An 11374-nucleotide genomic window follows, 5' to 3' on the forward strand; every position below is an offset into this window, starting at 1 on the left:
TACATAATTACGGTTGAGTTGGCATGGTTAATCTAGATATTCTTCTACTAGGACAAGTGTCTCCATACTCACTGCCGTTAGTTCAGTCAAAATAGCGCCACCGATTTTCGATTTTAAAAGCCTTCAACCGAGTTTACATCACAAGTTTTACACATGCAATTCAGTGTATCTTTATTGTAAGTAAGGAATCTGAATTTCGCTAATCGTGTATAGAAGGTTCATTACTGATGAAATATAGTCCTCAACTAAGGAATCTTAAATATGCTAGACTAATTCCGGTTCCCATACGCACTGAGTTTTGTACAAAATGTATTGTTCATGAACACAAATTTAAATATAGCTCTGGCATTTTAAATTAAATAAATTTCAATTGGCAAAATCATTCAGTATGGCGATACGCGCAGATCATTTTTCATATTCATACAGATATGAGCACACCTCCACTTCAAATATTTGGAAAATTTAATTTAAGCCGCTATATAGTAAGCAGTTATGAACATACATATGTATATACGACGATGCAGGGACGGATGCTTTTGAGTAAAAAAAAAGTTTGGATTGCCAAAATTTAACTAAGCTGTAATACTTTTGTGCATGCAAATGTAAGTATACATACTTACATTATATATATGTATGTATATATAAGAATGCATATAAATACGAATATATATAAAAGGATGCACGTCTGTGTTATATTAAATTCGCATTCTATATATGTATAGTGCAAAAAGATGTAATAACACTTTCATAATACAACTCAAGTAGAAATATCTTTACACACATACAATATATGCGATATATTTAACAGCAGTTGCTGCAAATTGAAATGGAAAATTCAATATCTATATTGAGATGTTAACGCTGCGTACGTATTGGGAAAATCAAGCATAACGTTATATGGAAATAGATATATGTATGTATGACATATAGTCAACGTCTTACACGTAGGTGGCTTACTTTTTATACTCAGCGTGCTGTGCATACAGAGTATATTAACTTTGATTGGATAACGGTTGCTTGTACAGGTATAAAGGAATCGAGATAGATATGGACTTCCATATATCAAAATCATCAGTACCGAAAAAAAATTTGATTGAGCCATGTCCGTCCGTCCGCCCGTTATGACGATAACTTCAGTAAATTTTGAGATATCTTCACCAAATTTGGTACGCTTGCCTATCTGGACCCAGAATAGATTGGTATTGAAAAAGAGCGAAATCGGATGATAACCACGCCCACTTTTTATATATATAAAATTTTGGAAAACACATAAATCCTGTTAATTTAGTAAATAATACACCTAGAATGTTAAAATTTGACGTGTGGATTGATATTGAGACTCTTGATTAAAATTTTCAAAATGGGAGTGGCACCGCACACTTATGATAAAATCAATTTTACAAATATTATTAATCATAAATCAAAAATCGTTAAACCTATCGTAACAAAATTCGGAAGAGAGGTTGCCTTTACTATAAGGAATGATTTGAAGAAAAATTAACGAAATCGGTTAAGGAACACGCCCACTTTTATATAAAAGATTTTAAAAAGAGTCGTGGATGAATAAAATAAGCTATATCTTTGCAGAAAAGAGCTTTATATCAATGGTATTTCATTTCACAAGTAGTGTATTTATAACAATATATAGGAAAAAATCCAAATTTAAAAAAATGGGCGAGGCACCGCCCCTTTTATGACTAAGCAATTTTCTATGTTTCGGGAGCCATAACTCGAAGAAAAATTAAAGGATCGTAATAAAATTGAGTACAACAATTTTCTCTATAGCAGGAAATAGTACTAGGAAAAATGGATGAGATCGGTTAAAGACCACGCCCACTTTTATATAAAAGATTTAAGAAGATAATAAGCTATATCTTAGCGAAAAACAATTTTGTATCAATAGAATTTTACTTTCTAAATTGAGTTATAACATTAAATTGGAAAAAATTAAAATTTTTGAAAAAGGGTGTGGCACCGCCCCTTTTATGACTTAGCAATTTTCTATGTTTCGGGAGCTATAACTTGAAGAAAAATTAATGGATTGTAATAAAATTGGGTACACAAATTTTCCTTATAATAGTAAATATTTCTAGTAAAAATGGACGGGATCGGTTAAAGACCACGGTAACTTAGCATAAAACAAGTTTAAAAGGGTCGTAGACTAGAATAAGAAGCTATAACTTAGCAAAAAATTGTGGATCAATGATGTTTCACTTATCAAGTTTTGTTGTAAGAGGAAATGGAGAGAAATTTTTTTTAAACGGGCGGTGCCCCGTGTTATGTAGAAAAGTAATTTATTTGAAATGAAATGTACAATTGAAGCTCACGCTGAGTATATAATATTCGGTTACACCCGAACTTAGACACCTTTAATTGTTTTTAGTTTAAATACATAAAATACAAACAAACAAATAAAGCCATATGTAAGTGTAGTATCTAAAAATAAAGTCAGTTTATCGATAAAATGAATCTCAAAAAAAAAAAAAAAAAAAAAAAAAAAAATTAATATGATTAGTTTACAAGAAAATTTAAAATCCGGTGAAAGAACTTACAGCAGCAAACAAAATAATACCACTGAATTTTTTTAACAAAATTTTTTGTATTAAATTCTCCTTTGTTTATTTTTTTTTTCAACAAGCGTACGAAGCAGACGTTGTCATGCCCTTTATTTGTAAAGTGGATTTCCCATCCCTCTATCATTCTCTATATCATCGAATACTACAACTTTAATAATTTTTCTTCCATTTCTCTCTTTTTCATGGCTTTCCCTTTTCTGCACTCCCTCCTTATTCTTATTTTCCCTCTCCCACTTCCAAACCCTCTCCCACTTCCACTTCCACACCTCCTCTCGTTCCCACTGTAACTCTCAGTCTTATTCCCACTCTCATTAGCACTCTCTTTCTCATCATCATTCCCACATTTACCCCTCTTAAACTCAGTATCTCTTCCATCTAAATTACTTCATATATATAATCTAATACCAAATATTGGATACCAACTGCAACAAATTTTAGGGGCTTTAAGAATAGAATTTTTGTTCATTCACACTCTCACTCCTGCCCGCGTTTCTAAGGCCTCTATCTGTTCCACCAAATTGCCTCACATATGTCATCTTTAAACCAAATTTTGGACACCCGCTTCAAAAATTTACGGTGATTCGCGAATTTACACTTCTGTTCAACTCTCACTCCAACTGTCACTTCCACGGCATTTACCTCTCCACCTAAATCCTTGAAATAATTACGCATATATAGCGAATTTAAATATATGTTTCACTCGCATTTGCATTCCTTCTAACACTCGCACTTTCACTCCCGAGGACTCTTCGTTGTTCACCTGAATAGGGATAGCAGCAAGATAGTTCTTCTGAATACATTTAAAACTGCAGCAGAAATTGTCGCGGAGTTTAATGATAGCATAAACATGAAAATAAGGATCGCAACGCTACAGCGTTTTTCAGAAAATAGATCCCGAACGCATCTGGCGTTAGGAAAGCATTAATTGAGCCGCTTGGCTACGATACATACTTTCTTATGAGTGCAATATACATTTTTTTTCAGTTCAGGTTCGAGATACGTAGTAATTCCTAAAAATACAGGAACATTGAGTCGCAGCTGCGTTTAGGTAAAAGTGAAGGATTCTCCCTATTTAATAATGTCGTACGCAATAAAACCGCTGGAGCTACTGAGATTTTGTTAATAGAGAGTTACGTTGGTTGCATTAAAGATGGCCTCTCATCAATTATTAGGGAGCCAATAGAACGCAGTACTCTGAGCGCAATTGTGAACCCATACCTTTGTATTTTTGAGGCAAACCACGCATTACAAACCTTAATTGAATTTATTTTTTTGCGTCAATCAGAGAATATGATTCGTCCCCAGTTGTTCCGAGACCAGTTTCTATTTTTGCCGAACCAGCTTAGTGAGTTTTCATGTTTATACCATCCTGCAATGCCGCGTAAGTTTCTGATGCAGTTTTAAATGTTTTCAGATTTGTCTTTTGTAGGCAATTATGTAAATCTTTTGTTTAAGGATAACACTAAACTTTTGTGAAGTACAGTGCTTTTGCGACAACTGCTAGAGACTCTCCATCTTTTCCAAGTCAAGATAGTACTTAATGAGGTAAGAAATTATCGTTGTTAACCTCAATAACTTACGTAGATGAAGTCACCTTAAAAACGCCGTAACAGTGAAAAATTTACGTGGGGTTTTTTTTTTTTTTGACCGTAAGTGTAGCCTATTTTTGTAGAGCTTAATATAAATCATACCATTTTCATGAACGGTAAAAAACTTCTAGCGAACTTTTTTTGAGACACCCAAATATTGAAATATAACACCCAAGCTGGTACGCTTGTATATACATAGTTAAACATCTGTTCCCGCATTTTTTTCACCCTTTTTTTTTTATCTGTTATTGCTTATTGACGGATTCTTTTCATAAAGTCTTTGAACATATGTTTATTATATTTTGACAGCAGTTTGTTCAATAAATTTTCCCGCTCTTACTAATATTATACGTTTAAAGTTATCGCATCCTTCATTTATTTTAAGTTCACTACCTTTAATGCAGATAAGACTATTAGTAATTCTAGTGAAAGTTCGAAGGGTTAACAGTGTTATGCCGTTAAATGAGACATCTCGCCGACGTTTAAAACCAGACAATCTTTGAATTATCTTATTTTTTAACATTGGCAGGGATTAAATAAAATATTCTTCAGAAATGAGGACATTCTAATAAGCAAAGCTGAAAATATATCACAATACCACTTGGCGCCCGAGTAGCACTTTCATTGCTAAACAAACTCTCAAATAAGCAGATGCTGAAACTTGTTTAAATTAGTAAACTAAACTATGGTTTCGCTAACATGATTAATTTGTAAATTGGTATCTTTAAGTGACTATCGACAAAAATAAACACATTGCTTCATAAAAACCACGTTATGTACCGCAAAGGTAACAACTTTTATAGATATCGCAAGGTGAAGTAAGAGGTAAGAGATAATACATATCAACCATCTTATTGGATGACATACAAAAAGAGTAAGTTTCCTTTTCTTTTCTTTAGGCGCTTTATGAAAAAAATATTGGGCCCAATCTCTGCACTTAGTGGGTTTAAAAATAGATATTTTAATGAAGGTTTTAATTTTTTTAACTAGTCCAAAATAACCATCATTATTCTGCCCCTTTGTTGTCATTCGAACCACTGAACTGTCGAGCAAATAAGTCAAATATTCACTATTAAAGTGGTTCTACTTTGCAATTAAATTACTCGCGTTCTTCACTTACAACGTTCCAAAATCAAAAAATTTGTTTGCTGGCGCTGCTTTTGAACTCTCAGTGCCCTCGTGCGCCTTTTTCTACCAGGGCCTAGACTTTTTGCGAACAGCCTTCTCGAATAGTTGCTAATTTTTATCCATATTGATATTGGTAAATTCATGTGTACCTGAAGTTTATATAAGGTTATATGCGCTCTTTATTTCTATTTATATCCCTGCTTCTCACATTCACTGTTTCCCTATATGTGTATCTGTGTATATGTTCGAGCTATATGCGCTGTATAAATTTGAATAAACAATTCATGTGTTAGGTATCTCTTCGCTTAAATAAGCTTCCTTAGCTAACTGTACGATATAAAAATTCATTTTATCGAGTTAGAACTGCATTTCTTGTGTTATTGCCCCACATGCAAAGCTTAAAATTTTGAATGAAATATTTGAAAGGATAACAACAGGTGTTTTCAGAAAGATTTGCAATATTTGTTGACGCACAAGCGTGATACTGTAATCCATCGGCTCTCTTGTTTGGTTTGTCATTTTTTATCTGTAGTGCAGTCACGCACTCTCTTGTTTGCTTAAGTATTGCAAAGTTTTTTTTTATTACCTTCAGCCTTTACTTCTACAGCTGTTTCAAATTTTGTATTGAAGATGTCAGTTTACAGATTGCGTCTCGCGCCTGGTTGTACACATACATAACGAGCAAACATAGGTACAAAGGAAAACGGATGTTGCAAAAACACGTAGCAAATATGGTAGAGGCATATCAACAACTCAATAACAACGATACCAACAACGACAACACCAACAACGATCTACTGACGTGGAAAAGAAAGCTGCATTGAGTAATTCATCAGTTATACATTTTAAACTAAAACGAGAATTTTTTTTTGAGACCAGCGGCTTAAATAGGCACCTACCAAGTGTGAAGCCAGATAATATTTAAGTAAGTAATGGAAACTTTTTTCACGCCTTTAGCATTACGTCTTTAAATTTTTTTCTTTACTAACTCAAACATCGTTTTTTTGGGGTTACGATAGTAAATATAAGTTTATAACTTTAAACGAGCAATTCTTGTATATTTGTATATTTGTATGTTTGTATAGCCGAACGATGTCGGGAACGGCTCAACCGATTTAAATGAAATTTGGCACAGAGATAATGTATCACCTTCTAAGACATTTTACCTTGGTGTTGCCACTCAGAATGTTTCACAAGGTTGCCACCTATTCTAAATTAAAAAAAATTGCATGGGATATGCCGATATGGGTATCAAACGAAAGGTATTTCACTCCGCATTACAATAGGGACATTTTTGAGTAGGGTTGCCATTTAGGGTTGCCAACTATTCGAAATTAAAAAAAAAATTGCATGGGATATGCCGATATGGGTGGTACCAAAGGAAAGGTATTTCACTCCTCATTACAATAGGGATTTTTTTGAGTAGGGTTGCCATTTAGGGTTGCCACCTATTCGAAATAAAAAAATTGCATGAGATATGCCGATATGGGTGGTATCAAATGAAAGGTATTTCACTCCGCATTACAATAGGGAAATTTTTGAGTAGGGTTGCCATTTAGGGTTGCCACCTATTCGAAATTTAAAAAAAATAATGCATGAGATATGCCGATATAGGTATCAAATGAAAGGTATTTCACTTCGCATTACAATAAGGAAATTTTTGAGTAGGGTTGCCATTTAGGTTTGCCACTTATTCGAAATTAAAAAAAATTGCATGAGATATGCCGATATGGGTATCAAACGAAAGGTATTTCACTCCGCATTACAATACGGACATTTTTGAGTAGGGTTGCCATTTAGGGTTGCCACCTATTCGAAATTAAAAAAAAATTGCATGAGATATGCCGATATGGGTGGTATCAAATGAAAGGTGTTTCACTGCGCATTTCAATAGGGATTTTTTTGAGTAGGGTTGCCATTTAGGGCATCCACCTATTCGAAATAAAAAAAATTTCATGAGATATGCCGATATGGGTGGTATCAAATGAAAGGTATTTCACTCCGCATTACAATAGGGAAATTTTTGAGTAGGGTTGCCATTTAGGGTTGCCACCTATTCGAAATTTAAAAAAAATAATGCATGAGATATGCCGATATGGGTATCAAACGAAAGGTATTTCACTCCGTATTACAACAAGGAAATTTTTGAGTAGGGTTGCCATTTAGGTTTGCCACTTATTCGAAATAAAAGAAAATTGCATGAGATATGCCGATATGGGTATCAAACGAAATGTATTTCACCCCGCATTACAATAGGGACATTTTTGAGTAGGATTGCCATTTAGGGTTGACGAAATAGTACTCTACTTACTCATATTCTATTAAAGCTTTAAAGGAAAGTTATTAAAGTTAAACATCTTCGTAAAAAAAACTTACACATGATTCGACTTAATTTTCTTGATTTCACACACGCTTATAAAATTGAAATGCAATATCAAGGCACCGTGGCAAAATCTAGCAAAATATATTTAAATGCATATTTTTGGCAAATATGAAATGAATAATTGCAATTTCTCACAGATTACTATTAGAAGGATTTCTCATCATAGCAAAAGGTTATCTCACCATGGTAATTTGCTACCGTTGAACAATAGAGGCATATGTTCAATTTGAAAACGACATCTAACCATTTAACTGCTTACCAACAGATGGCGCTTAGGGAAGAAAGTTGATATTTAATTAAACTAACTGATAGTTGTCGTTCGTGAAATTTACAAGTTTGTGGCATATAATAAAATTGTGGACTTTCATAGTGTATAACAAAAAACATTTTTGAAATTAATAATTCGGCGCATGAAGATATTCGACCTAAATAACTTAGTTCTCGATTTCACTAATTGTCATAACAATCCCTTATACTATAGCCTGGAATTACCCATTTCAAATATTTCATTCCAGTTCATTTTGCGTTTAGTGTTTGATATGTTTCTGAAATCAATTTTAAGGAAATCAAATATTGGTAATTAAAAATATAAAAAATGTACATTAGGGCGGGTCGATTAAAAATCGCCCATTGCCTTGTGAAAATCGTATTCTAGGGATCAATATAAGAAACTTTGCCGAAGGAACCATACCTCTAAAACGAATTCTGATGTCCCGTCCCCCCCAATTCGGGTCGAACTTTTGGGTAGGGGCAAATTTTGAAAAATCCCACTTTGACCCATTTAGAGTGCTCCAATCGAGTCCAAATGTATGACCGACCCCCAATAACTTTGGAGGCCCGACCCACCGATGCCAGTGTCACACCCCCTGGAACCCCCCTGGGGGCTCACCATACAAACATTTATGGTTACGATTTTCACAGAGCAATGGGCGATTTTTTGCCTCCCCACAAATCGACCCGCCCTAATGTACACATAAAAAAAGTAGAATTTTATTAATGATGACATGTAGAACAAAGTATGCTATGCGGCATACTCGAAGATTTTCGAGCAAAGCTCGGTCACCCAGGTACTATAAGTTTATAGCGCTTTTTACGAACGGGTAATTTTTCTGAAAGGATATATATCGGATCCGGATTCTTTTTCCGAGTGCTTTTTAGAATTGAATACTTTTTTGGCATTTTTCAGATCAGGGTACTTTTACAGATCTGTTATTTTTTAGAACGGGATACTTTTGCGGGTAGTGCAAACTTTTCAGAACTTGTACTTTTCCAAATCGGGTAGCTTTAAAAAACTTTTAAAAAATCGTCTAAAAGTGGGTTATTTCTCCGATTCGGGTAATATTTTGAAACCGGCTAATTGTACGGACCTTTGTATTTTCCAGGAACCGGGTAATTTTGAAAACACAGGTACTTTTGAATATTGGCTTCTTTCATAGATCCGGGTACTTGTACAATTTTCAAAAGGTATACTGTTTGATGTGTAAAGATCGTTACTACCTGTATGGGGGAATCAAGAATGTTACCGTAATCATAGCGAGAGGGTAAGCGTAGTCTTTAAAAGTAGTATTCGATATGGAGGAAAATATGTTGCAAGCGTATTATGTAATGTAGGCCTAGTCTGTATGTGGGATTGGTATGCTGTATGGGGGAAACGGAATGTAAGCGTAATCGCAGTCACTATACTGTAGCGTAATGTGGAAACCAAGTACGTACAATGGAGTTAATTAATGAAATATGCGTAAAGGTAAAATAAAAAGGATAAGAAATAAATGTAAAGAAGATGAAACTGAAGAGCAAAACAAAAATAACATTATAAAAATAATGTCGATAATGATGTGGATGATTATAATTATACACAGGGTTATCATCACGTTGGCTAAGCCAAGAAAACAGAAGGCAATAGAAATGGAAGGAAAGTAGAGAAGAGGAAAAGAAAAAAAGAAAAGAGAAGAAAAGAAAAGAAAAGAAAAGAAAAGAAAAGAAAAGAAAGGAAATGAAAAGAAAAGAAAAGAAAAGAAAAGAAAAGAAAAGAAAAGAAAAGGAAAGAAAAGAAAAGAAAGGAAAGAAAGAAGGGAGCGGAAAGGAAAGGTAAGAATGGCAAGGAAAGAAAGAACGGAAAGGAAAACAAGGGGGACGAAAAAATAAAAGAAAGTTGGAAGACCTATCTTAGAAATCAAAGCCAAGACCAGTATTAAAACAAGAAGGTGTGTTATAAATTTTTATCGATCTGTAACCAATTTTTTATGGAATATACGAATTATTGATTTGTTATAAAAGTCTTATAAACTTGCTGACGATAGCAAAGGCTATCGGTTAGTAAGTGAGTTTTTATCGACGAGTTATTTGATTCTAATCGAAAAGTTGTCGAGTTATTTTCGAATAGTTGTTGATTTTCTAACGAAAATTAAACGAAATGTTACCAAAAATTTATCGAAAGCTTACGTATTTACTATCGAAAAGTTATCAATGTGTTATTAGTGAGTTACCGATTTGCTAAGGAAGTGCCACCAATACATCCTGAGTGTGTTTTTTGGTTTGTTATTAAAATTAGCTATTGATTTTTTATCGATAAGTAAATATTAAATTTCATAATATGAATTATAGATTTTCAATCAAAAGGTGTTCAATTTGATATCGAAAAGTTTTCAGTTCTTGTCGGAGTATTACTTACTTACTTACCTAATTGGCGCTTAACCGTTTAGGAGGTTGTGGCCATCCAACAAGGCGCGCGAGTCGCTCCTTCTCTCTGCCAACCGGCGCCAATTGTTTACACCAAGGGAGTTTAAATCTTCCACCTGGTCCTTCCAGCGGAGTGAGTGCCACACTCTACCTCTGCTTCCATAGGCAGCTTCCGATAGAAACACTTTCTCGGCCGGAGCGTCATCTTTCATTCACATAACATGGCCTAGCCGGCGCAGCCGCTGCATTTTAATTTGCTGGGTTATATTGATGTCTGCGTAAAGTTCGTACAGCTCATCGTTAAATCTTTTTCGGTACTCGCCATCGCCAACGCATAGAGATCCATAAATCTTTAGATGAGATTTTCTCTCGAACACTGCCAGAGCCGTTTCATCTGACGTTGTCATGATCCATGCTTCTGCACCATATAGCAGGACGGGTACGATAAGTGACTTGTAGAGTATGATTTTCGTTTGCCGAGAGAGGACTTTACTTTTCAATAGCCGACCTAGTCCAAAGTAGCATTTATTGGCAAGAGTGATTCTTCGCTGGATTTCAGAGCTGATGCTGTTGCTAGTGTTGAAATAAATGAAGTCTTTTACTATTTCGAAATTATGGCTGCCAACAGTAGCGTGGTTGCCAAGGCGCGTATGCGCTGACTCTTTGCTGGATGACAGCAGGTATTTCGTTTTATCCTCATTCACCATCAAACCCATTTTCACCGCTTCTTTTTCCAGTTTGGAGTAAGCAGAACTAACAGCGCGGGTGTTTAGGCCGATGATATTAATGTCATCAGCATATGCCATTAATTGCACGCTTTTATAGGATATTTTTCCAGAGCAGTTAAGCTAGTATAATTTTCTCCAACATCAAATTAAAGAAATCGCACGATAAGGGGTCACCCTGTCTGAAACATCATTTAGCTTCGAACGGCTCGGGAGGTCCTTCCCAATTCTGACTGAGCTGATGTTGTTGCTCAACGTCATTTTGCACAGCCGTATAAGTTTTGCGGGGAAACT

Source organism: Eurosta solidaginis, chromosome 1 (assembly GCF_040869045.1).
Source record: "Eurosta solidaginis isolate ZX-2024a chromosome 1, ASM4086904v1, whole genome shotgun sequence".
Taxonomy (NCBI): domain Eukaryota; kingdom Metazoa; phylum Arthropoda; class Insecta; order Diptera; family Tephritidae; genus Eurosta; species Eurosta solidaginis.